Source organism: Heterocephalus glaber, unplaced genomic scaffold (genome assembly GCF_053883595.1).
Source record: "Heterocephalus glaber isolate CG9 unplaced genomic scaffold, H.glaber_assembly_v1.0 deba00001497, whole genome shotgun sequence".
Classification (NCBI taxonomy): Eukaryota; Metazoa; Chordata; class Mammalia; order Rodentia; family Bathyergidae; genus Heterocephalus; species Heterocephalus glaber.
Window position 1 is genome coordinate 43020632 of NW_028258320.1, and position 12325 is coordinate 43032956.

The window sequence follows — 12325 nt, forward strand, 5'->3', positions numbered from 1 at the left end:
TTGTTGCTTGTGTTATCCTTTCTAATAATTGGGTAAATAATTGGGAAAGCAGAAGTAGAAATGAACCAATGAAAAAAAATAAAAAACAGAGAGCAAAATACAGGATATAAAGATAAGAAGAAACAGCAAAAGTTAAAAGGGGAAAAGAAAAAAGAGAGAAAAGGGAGAAAACCCCAATCATATCCCCCCAAAATTGATGATGTAAAGAGAGAAATAATAAAAAATTAAAACATTTTTAATAGATTGAGAAAAAAATCCTTTGTGTTTTTGAATGAGTGGTTTCTTTCCAGGATCTGCAGTCTTGGAATCCAGCAAGTCACAATTTTCTCTACCTAGCTTTAAGGACTGTGGGTTTGTGAGGTTCCCTCCCTGCATCAGAGTCCCCCTCTTCTGTTCACCCCAGCCTGTGGTAACTGTCCAAGCTGAGTCATAACCTTGCACATGTTGGTAGATGGGAAAGCAATCAGTTCTCTGGTCTTTGCTGGATATGGGTTGTGAAGTAGTGGTTCAAGCAGATTGTTGGATTTATTGTTATCATTTGTCAGGCCTGGTTTCTCATTACAGAGGCCAGGGCCCATTCCTTCTCAGCCTGAGCTTAAACTTCTCAGAGGATTTATGTCTAACCCTAACCCTCTCTGTGGCTGTCTCATGGTTGTCTCTCATTCAATCACTTTGAGAGGGTAACACTGGAATCCCTAAAACTCCTGGCCAGTCCATACTTTCTCCCTGTGGCTGCTGGCCCTCCAGGAATACATTCTCTCTTCAGGCATTGTCCAGGATCGGGTCAGTCTGTGTCTCTGCTGCCCAGTGCCAAGAGGAAGCAAAATGTAGAGCCAGCTTGGAATTGGCAGATGGTCCTGACCATAAGGTGGCTTATTGTGTCATCTCCTCTTCTGTCCCCAGGCATTGGCCTTGTTCACAATAAGGTCAGTCAGTTGGTTGGTGACTCTGTGCAAGGGGAAATAATACAGAGAGTCAGCTTGGAGTTGGTAGGTGGCCACAGCCAGAGAAAGGAATTCATAGATGCAGAGTTGGTCAAGGGTTGGTGGTGCAGCTCCATCTGGTCCATGGTGGGACGGGGACGGGGGGGGGAGCTCTCTTGGTCTACCTGATTTTTATGATAATAATTTCCTTGCTTTTTGTTGCCAAAAATAGTTTAGGTTTGCTTTGAGACCTTAAAAAATATATATTATGAACTTTATGCATACACATATTTATATATACATATATGATATATTATGAATTATTTGATATATTATGATTTTTATAGGAATGATATCATATAGGATGAATTCTTTTGTGTTTAGCTTTTCTCAGAACTATAAACTTGTGAAATTATTCATGAAGCTCCCATTCATTCACTCTTTTTGCTATCTGGCATAATATGGAATGAATATGAAACATTTTATTAATTCATTCTGCTTATGCAGGACATTTGAATGGTTAGAGATTTGGGGCTACTATTTGTACAAACAGTACTTTGGACATTCTTGTATATGTTTACTGATACCCATGTGCATGAGTGTATTTAGGATCTAACCTGTGGGTGGGATTGCTAAAGAATGCTTGGATTTCTTCACCCTTACTAGGTAATTCAAAATTGTGTTTCACAGTGTTGTAAAATTTGCACTTTTGACACCCTACCGAGGTCCCCAGTCGCACGGAACACACGCCGAATCAGCCCGCTGCAGACAGGCAGGTCTGTGCACGCCCGACCGAGGTCCTGAGTGGCGTGGAAGACACGGAATCACCCCGCTGCAGACAGGCAGCCACCTGATTCCAAACTACAAAGACGCAGAGGACACCAGACCAAGGTACTGAGTCCCACTGTTCCCGGCCCAGAGGTAGGGGCTTCTGAGCCACCATCCCACTGCTCCTGGTCCAGAGGAAGGGGTTTCCCGGCCACCATCCCTCCGGCTGCTCCCAGCCCATGGGAAAGGGCTTTTGGGTCACCATCCCTACTGCTGCTCCTGGCCCCTGTCCCACCTCTCCCAGCTCAGTGGAGGTAATCCATGCAGGCGCTAACAGCCACCCGCCCCAGTCGAAATGAGAAAACACGTAAATAAGTCTCAAAACCAGACTTCCAGATCACCTACAGCAACCCCAAAGGGAAATGAGATGGAACACTCTGATACTCAACCACCTGGATGCACTGAACTGGCAACAAAAGGGGATCTGGAAAAAAGGAAATCAGAAATAATTTCTCAGATAACAGGAGAAATTGTGCCCCTAGTGCAAGACATGATTAATAAATCTAGAGAGGAGCTCAGGAACATGATGGAATCCCAACATAAGAAACAAATGGAATCCATAAAACAGATGCAAATAGATTTCCAGGCCATGAAAAACTCCACTGAAAGTCTACACAGCAGAATGAGCCAAAGTGAGGACAGAATTTCAGATAGAGAAGATAAGATTGCAATTAGTGACCAGGAAAATAAAAATTGCTTCAAAATTATAAGGGAACATGAGAAATCAATCCAGCAGCTGCTAGATGATGCAAAGAATAATAACATAAGACTGATTGGGCTCAATGAAGAAACAGGAGAGAGTGCAGATGACATAAAAAATCTCTTCACAGAAATAACGGCAGAAAACTTCCCAAGCAGGGAAAAAGAGCTTGACATACAGATAAGTGAGGCATATAGGACTCCAAATAGCCTTGATCAAAAATAATCTACACATAGGCATATACTTATTAAGGTTCCAGAAACACAACAGAAGAACAAAGTTCTACAAGCAGTGAGAGAAAAGAAACAAATCACATACAAAGGAAAGCCCATCAGAATCACAGCAGACTTCTCAACACAAACCATCAAGGCAAGAAGAGCTTGGAGTGACATATTCCAAGTCCTAAAAGAACACAGCCTCCAACCCAGATTGATGTACCCTGCAAAACTATCTTTCAAAATGGATGGAGAAATAAGATACTTTCATGACAAAGAGCACCTTAGGAACTTCATGAATACCAAATCAGCACTCCAAAGAATTTTACACAATATCCTAGGAACAGACATTGAGGATCACAACCCCAGGATGCAAAGCAGAATGAACCCATCTGGCATGACAAGAAATTAAATGGAAAGGGGGAGAACCCAACAAAAAGAAAAAGTCATGGCAATGATAAGTCAATACATTTCAGTTATAACCATCAACATTAATGGTCTCAATTCACCAATCAAAAGAAATAGACTGGCAGAATGGGTCAAGAAGCAAAATCCAACAATGTGCTGCATAAAAGAAACACACTTAATTCAAAAGGAAACTCATAGACTGAAAGTTAAAGGGTGGAAAACAATACTCCATGCAACAGGAACCCCCAAAAAAGCAGGAGTAGCTATCCTCTCTGCAGATCAAGTAGATTTCAAACCAACACTGATTAAGATAGACAAAGAAGGACACTACATCCTTGTAAAGGGAAGAATCCAAGAGGAAGAGATGACAATCATAAATATCTATGCACCAAACACGAGTGCGCCCAACTATATAAAACAAATACTAACGGACATGAAAAGTCATATGTGCACTAATACAATTGTAGTGGGGGACCTCAACACCCCACTGTCACAAATACATAGATCAACTAGACTAAAAATAAGTAATGAAATACTAGAACTCAATCGAACTCTTGAACAAATGAACTTAACAGATGTTTACAGAGTCTTCCACCCCACAAAATCAGAATACACATTCTTCTCAGCTGCACATGGGTCATTCTCAAAAATAGACCACATACTCACACATAGAACATATTTAAGTAAGTGCAAAGGAATTGAAGTTATCCCCTGCATATTATCAGACCATAGTGCGATGGAATTGGAGATCCATAGCAAAAGAAACTCAAAAAATTTCATAAACACTTGGAAATTGAACAACACACTTCTGAATAACCAATGGGTCACAGAGGAAATTAAACAAGAAATCAGACAGGTCCTTCAATTAAATGACAATGACAATACAACATATTGGAATCTATGGGACACAATGAAAGCAGTTTTACGAGGGAAATTCATAGCAGTGAATACCCATATTAGGAAAACAGAACGAGCCCAATTAAACAACCTGATGCTGAACCTCAAGCTTCTAGAAAAAGAAGAGCAGGACCACCCCAGAGCTCATACAAGGGAGGAAATTATAAATATCAGAGGAGAAATGAATGCAATGGAGACTAAGAGAATGATACAAAAAATCAATGAAGCAAAGAGTTGGTTCTTTGAAAGAATCAACAAAATTGACAAACCCTTAGCCAACCTTATCAGAAAAAGGAAAGAAAAGGCCCAAATCCATGCAATTAGGAATGAAAAGGGTGAAATGACAACAGACCCAGCCGAAATCCAGAGGATCATCAATACCTACTTCCAGAACCTATACACCAATAAGATGGAAAACACAGAAGAAATGGACAGATTCCTAGATACATATGAATTACCAAAGTTGAACGAAGAAGACCTAAAAATTCTGAACAACCCAATATCAACCAATGAAATTGAAAATGTAATTAAAAACTTATCAACTAAGAAAAGCCCAGGTCCTGATGGCTTCACTGCTGAATTCTACAAGACATTTAGAGAGGAACTGCTGCCACTATGGTTTAAACTCTTCAGTGAAATTGAAAGGGAAGCAATTCTCCCAAATTCATTCCTGAAAGCAAGCATCACCTTGATCCCCAAAGCAGAGAAAGACCCAACCAAAAAAGAGAACTATAGGCCAATCTCACTAATGAACATAGATGCAAAAATCCTTAATAAGATAATGGCAAACAGAATGCAGAAGGTCATCAAGAAGATCATACAGCCTGATCAAGTGGGATTCATCCCAAAGATGCAGGGATGGTTCAACATACACAAATCAATCAATGTAATACACTATATCAATAGAGCCAAGGACAAAAACCATATGATTATCTCCATAGACGCAGAAAAAGCATTTGACAAAATCCAACATGCATTTATGATAAAAACCCTACAAAAAATTGGAATAGATGGTCTCTACCTCAAATTGATAGAAGCCATCTATGAAAAACCAACAGCCAATATCATACTAAATGGTCAAAAACTGAAATCCTTCACACTAAAATCAGGAACAAGACAAGGATGTCCACTATCACCACTCTTGTTCAATATAGTTCTGGAAACATTAGCCACGGCAATTAGACAAGAGAAAGAAATAAAAGGAATAAAGATAGGTAATGAAGAAGTCAAATTGTCATTATTTGCAGATGACATGATACTCTATATAGAAGACCCCAAGAACTCCACCAAAAGTCTTCTAGACTTAATAACCAAATTCAGTCAAGTAGCTGGTTACAAGGTCAACACACAAAAATCAATAGCTTTCCTCTACACCAATGACAGACTCACTGAGAGAGAAATAGGGCAAATAATTCCTTTCACAATAGCATCCAAAGAACTGAAATACCTAGGAATCATCCTAACGAAAGAAATCAAAGACCTCTTCTCTGAAAAGTATGGCACTCTGAAAAGAGAGATTGAAGATGGTATCAGAAAATGGACAGACATCCCCTGCTCCTGGGTAGGAAGGATTAATATAGTGAAAATGGCCATACTTCCAAAACTGCTATATAGATTTAATGCAATTCCAATTGAGATCCCAGCAGCATGCTTCATAGACCTCGAGAAAACAATCCAGAAATTCATTTGGAACAAGAAGAGACCCAGAATAGCAAAAGCAATTCTAGGTAACAGAGACATGGCAGGGGGTATCACAATCCCCAACCTGCAACTATACTACAAAGCTACTGTGATAAAAACAGCATGGTACTGGCAAAGAAACAGACCTGAGGACCAGTGGAACAGATTAGAAGATGCAGAAACAACACCAGACACACTCAGCCATTTCATCTTCGACAAAGGAGCCAAACACCCTCACTGGAGGAAAGATAGCCTCTTTAATAAATGGTGCTGGAAAAATTGGGCTTCAACTTGCCAAAGATTAAAACTAGACCTATATCTCTCACCATGCACTAAACTAAAATCAAAATGGATCAAAGATCTAAATATTAAAATAGAAACTCTGAACCAGTTGGAACAGAGTTTAGGTAGAACCCTTGAAGACATCGGTGTAGGAAAACATTTTATGAACAAAACCTCAGTTGCCCATGAACTAGCCAAACAATCACCAAATGGGATCTCTTCTTATTAAGAAGCTTCTGCACAGCAAGAGAAACCACCAACAGTGTGAAGAGACAATCCACAATGTGGGAAAAAATCTTCACCTGCTCTTCCTCAGACAAAGGTCTACTATCTCGAATCTATAAAGAACTTAAAAAGATCAGACTTCCCAAATTTAAAGACCCAATCCAAAAATGGGCATCTGAAATGAACAGACATTTCTCAGACAAAGAAGTAGAAATAGTAAATAAATACATGAAAAACTGTTCAACATCACTGGTCTTTTGAGAGATGCAAATGAAAACAAGGCTGAGATTTCACCTCACTCCAGAAAGAATGGCTGCTATCATGAAATCAACCAATAACAAATGCTGGCAGGGCTGAGGGGAAAGAGGAACCCTGCTCCACTGCTGGTGGGAGTGTACACTGGTGCAAGCACTGTGGAAATCAGTATGGAGACACCTCAAAGAACTAGGACTGGAAGTCCCATTTGACCCAGCTATTCCACTGCTGGGGATCTTCCCCAAAGAATTAAAAGAATCATGCCACAGTGATATATGTGGACCCATGTTCATAGCAGCACAGTTTGTAATAGCTAAAACTTGGAAACAGCCCAAATGCCCATCAACTGGAGACTGGATCAAGAAAATGTGGTTTTTTTATAAAATGGAGTACTACTCAGCCATAAAAAATGAGAAATTAGAGACATTTATAGCTAAGAGGATGCACATTGAGGCGATACTCTTAAGTGAAATAAACAGGACATACATGTGTAAATACCAAATAGTTTCTCTGGTGTGAGAAACTGAAAGTGTAAATAAGGACTAAATGTATAATAGGTAATGTGAAATAGCAAGAAAAGGGGCAAAGGGGAAGGAAGTGGGAGGGCTAGGGGAAAGGATAGAAGGGAATGGGATTAATACGAGAAAATGGAAAAATAGGAACAAAATCTTTGTAAATAGGGAGGAATGGAGGGGTTGAAGGGAGGGCTGGGCAAGGGTGAAAAATAAGAACCAAGAGAGACTATGTAAAGGTGCCAATTTCCAATGATGAATGTCATTATATTGTATACCTAAAATGTACCAATGATTAGAATGAATAATCGATAATGTAAAATAGGAAGAAAAGGTCCAAAGGGGTAGGGGTAGTGGGAGGGGCAGGGGAAAGGAAAGAAGGGAAAGGAAAGAAGGGAAAGGAAAAAATGATAAGAAATGGAAAAAATGGAAATAAAGTCTTTGTAAATAGGGAAGGGTGGAGGGTGTGAAGGGAGGGCTAGGAATGGGGAAAAAATAAGAACCAAGATGCATTATATAAAGGTACAATTCCCAATGAGAAATGTAATTGTGTTGTATACCTACAATGTACCAATAAAAGAATTTAATACAAAAGAAAAATTTGCACTTTTATCAAGAGTATGTGAGACTTCCTGTATCCCTACATTCTTGTTACACTTAGCAGTGTTAGATTTTATATATTTGCCCATCTAGTGAATATATTGTAGTATCTCATCGGAGTTTTAATTTGCATTTTACCTGTTCATGTGAGAGAAATGAAACATGACCTCTGACCTTACGTGATACATTAAAATTACAGTTAGATTTTAAATGTAAATGAGTAAGATAAAAAAATTAGAAGATAAATAGAAGAACATTTTTATGACATCAAGGTAGAAAAGGATTTCATTTTTTGGGGGGGGGGGTACTGGGCATCGAACTTGGGATGTTGCACTTGTGAGGCAGGTAGCGGAACCACTGAGCTAAATCCCAGGCCCAGAAAAGGATTTCTAAATAGAAAAAAAGTATGCTAATCATAAAGGAAATATAGCCAAATTTAGTTATATTAAAATCATAAGCTACAGAGGACTAGTATTTAGAACACGTAAACAACTCCAGCAAATTAGTAAAAAAAAAAAAAAAAAAAGAAAGAAAAACTCACTAAGAACTCAATGGGAAAATATATAAGATTTGAACAGGTCATTTTACATTGGGAAATGTAAATGAAAAGGTACTCAACCTCATTAACACATTTAGGATGAGGCATAATTCATATGTCTCTCTGCTAGGCAGCCCTGAACAACTAGTTATACAAGCATGGCTGTCCCATTGGTCAGCATGAAACAGTTCCATTTGGTGGTACCAGCCACTCAACAGATCAGCCATGCATGTACCAATAGTGCATGCTGGCAAGAATGCGTTAATAATCAGAAAAATGCAAATTGCATTTCCAAAGAGATACTATTACATACTCACCAGATAGGTTAACACAGTGGTGGTGAACCTATGGCATGTGTGCCCCAGTGAGCACACAGAGCCCCTCTGTCAGCACACAAGCCCAGTCACCCCAGCCAAGGTTTGACCAATTATCATCATGCAAACAACAGCAAAGATCACATGAATTGTGCAGAAGCATGCCAAATGCAAACTTTTACCTTGCAATAGAAAGCTGTTTGTACCACTGAAAGATCTGTTACTGTGTTTTTCTTTTATGACAAAAGATGTTAATGTATGAGTTGGTTTTTCTAAACTAAAACCTCAGTATTCGAGTTTAATTGCAGTGTTGGTACTTTGCGATAAATAAGTGGGTTTTGGGTTAAAATTTGGGCACTTGGTCTCTAAAATGCTGTCACTGGGCTAATATGTAAAAATTCAACACTCTCAACTGTGATGAGAATATAGAGCTGGGTATGGTGTTACTTGTCTATAATCCCAGCACTCAGGAGGCTGAGGCAGGAAGATCAAGTGTTCAATGTCAGCCTGGATTTTGGGGCAAGATTCTGTCTCAAGAAAAAACAAAAACAAAACAAGTGTAGAGCAGCAGGAAGTCTTATAACTGCTAGTGACAGTGTAATCAGTAGTAAATTATTATAGATTTTCTCTCCTGACAATTATATAATCAGCAAATAATGCCTGCTGTGTTCCTTTCTAATTCTCATGCTTACTCTATTTTCCTTTATATTTCTATTTTGATTAGACTTTTCATTACAGTATTGACTAGGGATAGTAAAAGCAGGCATTCCTACTTTTTTCATGATTCAAAGGGAAAGATTTCTGTATTTCACCACTAAGCATGTTTACTTTAGGTTTTCCATAATTAGTCTAAGATTAAAGATTTATTCCCAGCTTGCTAACACTTTTTATAATAATATTTTTATAATAATTTTATCAGATGGTTTTAGTTTATTGGGATGGTTATATGATTTTTACACTTAATGTGGTGAATTACATTCATTTCCTAATATTAAACTAACCTTGCATTCTTGGTTTAAGCCTAACTTGATTAACATATCTTGTACTTTCATATTGCAAAATTTGGATTGCTAGTATGGATAAATATTATCTATGGCTTTTGCAACTATGATTATGTATAAGACCAAGATCACTTCTCTTTCTCCTTTTGTCAGGCTTTGGTATTGATGGCTATGCTAAAATCATAAAATGAGTTGAGATATGCTGCTCCTTTTTCTATTTTTTTCAAGAATTTATGAATTTGAAATGTTTTTTTCTGATAAGTTCCTGTTCTATAAAAGCTATACCTCTATTTGTTTTGAAGAATCAAGAAATCCAGGGCCAGGGATTTAGCTCAGTGGTTTCGCCACCTGCTGCGCAAGTGCAAGGACCCAAGTTCGATCCCCGGCACCAAAAAAAAAAAAAAAGAAATCCACTGGGGTCAGTGTCACATGCCTCCCTTTCTCAGGAGGCAGAGATAGGAGAATCAAGAGTTCAAGGCCTTTCTGGACAATACAGTCAGACCATGTCTCAAAATAAAAAGGGCTAAGGGTGTAACTCAATGGCAAAGTGCCCCTAGATTTGATCTCCAGTGCTGAAAAAAAAACTAAAGAAACCTACCAGGCTATTACAAAATCAATATTCCCCTCTCATTACCTCCAGTATTTTCCTTACAGCATTTCCACTCTTAGAGGTCCCCACTTTAAACTCTTTATCTGATTATTTGGTATTTATCGCCAAGTAACACATTTATTTCTATGTCTCTGTTTTTCTGTTTCAGGCTCATCCATTTGGTTTCTAACAAGAAAAATGAAGATTTCACTTTCTTTCACCCCTTCTCAGCTATCACATGTGTACCCCATCTCTCCCATGTAGATATATGATAAACTTTATTAAATCAAGTGGAACCGTGAAATATACTATGATATGCTTCATATCTTTCTTTCTTTTTTTTGAGTAGAAATCCAGAAGTGTTTTACCACTATATTATATCTCTAGTGCTTTTTATTTTGAGACAGGGTCTCACTAAATTGCCTACACTGACTTTGAGTTTGTGATCCTCCTTCCTCAGCCTCCCAAGTGGCTAGTATTCCAAGTGTGTACCACCACACCTTATTTCTTCTTTCCTTTCTTTTCCTTTTCCATTCTTCCTTCCTCCCCTTTTTAAACAAATTATATAAATTTTCAAACATATTGGGATTTTACCTTCATGATGAAAGCATTTCCAGAGTCTTCTCAATGGCTCCAACTGGGATGGATTTGTTATGGAGCTACTGCATGGCTGCTGTCCTATAGCTTCTTTTCCCCCATTCTGTATTCCCTTGGCCTCTCTATTATTTGTGATACTGTCTTCCCCTTTCTTGTATTGCTGAAGCATAGCTGGTCCCTGTCTGACTAGCTTTATTATATTCTCATATTTAACTGACAGTTTTGTTGGTTCAAACTCCCAAATTCAAAAGCATTTTCTCCCAATATTTGAAAGCATTGCTCTGTTGTTCTCTGGCTTTTCCTGTAGCTCTCCTGCCTCTCTCTTCACCTATTGCCCCATGACTTATAATGACTTACAGTGTTTTTCTATGATCAGCACATTGTTGATCACCCCATAGTTGATCACCCCATAGTTGACAGACATGGCCCTGGGACTGGCTTTAGTAGGATGTGAGAGCATGGTATATGCTGCAGTGCATCACCCACATCCCACTCCAGGAATGAAGAACTTATTGCCCCAGCTACTGCCAGAAAATGCCCCTCAACTGTCAGCTTTTTTTTTTTCTAATTTCCCACACTGAAGAATCATGTTTCTCTCCAGGAGCAGCCTACCTTCCACAACTAAGTAATGCAGGGGTATAAAGGCTTGGCCTCTTGTCCCAAGTGATGACAATCAACAAGGCCACACTGGACCCTGGGCTCCCCATGAGGTCAGCAGAGCCCAGTGATAGGACTGCATCACTGCAAACAGTTTCCTTCTCCTCCCTTCTATGGCATCAACCTCAAGAATACTTCCTAAGAAATGTCCTGTATACTTGTCTCAGAATTTTCCCTGTCACAGTTGGTGTCAAGAGTGACTCAAAAAACCAGATCCTCACATGGGACTTAGGGCTTGACCACCTACCACCCAGCTGGCAATGGAGACCCCATCACTGGTGGTAGATGGATCCTGAAAATCCATGGCACAGTACTATAGTAAAAAGTGTCACCAATGAGCTGAGCTGGTATTCTAATGGAAGAGAATACATTAGCTGTCACAATATATCAGGCATGTTATGGTTTAGATCTAGAATATCCCCCTCAATTCTCACGTGTTTGGATTATGAGGGTGCTACACTCATCAGTAGATTCATCCACTAATGAGTTCAGTAGTTAAATAGTCTATTAGGAGGTGAGGCTTGGTGGGAGGTGGTTCACTGAGGCTGTGACCTGGACAGGTCTTTCTTTCCCCTGGTTTTTCCCTCCTTTCTCTGTTTCTTGGCTGTCATGGGTTGAGCACCTTTACTTCTGCCTTCCTGTTTTTGCATTGGAGCCAGATGACCATAACCTGAAACCATGAGCCAAAATAAACCTTTCCTCCTTTAAGTTGAGAATGTCAGGTGTTTTGCCCCAGCAATGGGAAAGTGGTTAAAACAAAGAAATATGGAGGAAATAGTAATGCTAAGGCTTTAGATTTGAGTGGCTAGTGCTAAACTCAGTTGACATCCTGGAAAAGAATAACAGAAGACTAAGGATGATTAACCAGCAACCAGAATCTAAGAATGAAGGCCAGAAGGCTTCCTCTCCTGCAGTAGAGAGGTGGTGAAAGCTCAAGACTGGCATCAAAACTTAGTCATGACCTCACAAGCACAAGGTTCCGAGTTCAATCCCCGGTTCCAAAAAAAAGCTCCAAAGAAGATTGAACTCCCAACCATGACAAGGTCAAGGTCCTACTTGGGAAAGAATAGAACTCTGAGATATGGGATGGGGATATCTGGCTGA

At 39.3% G+C, this 12325-nt stretch overlaps 1 long non-coding RNA gene across 1 annotated transcript; it reads left to right on the forward strand.

Annotated features, from left to right (window-relative positions):
* Positions 1-1556: 1556 nt before the first annotated feature.
* Positions 1557-10275, forward strand: LOC147825659 (uncharacterized). The gene is made up of 2 exons (XR_015440211.1): positions 1557-1814; positions 10137-10275. It is a non-coding gene; the product is annotated as an uncharacterized LOC147825659 (long non-coding RNA).
* The last annotated feature ends 2050 nt before the right edge of the window (positions 10276-12325 follow it).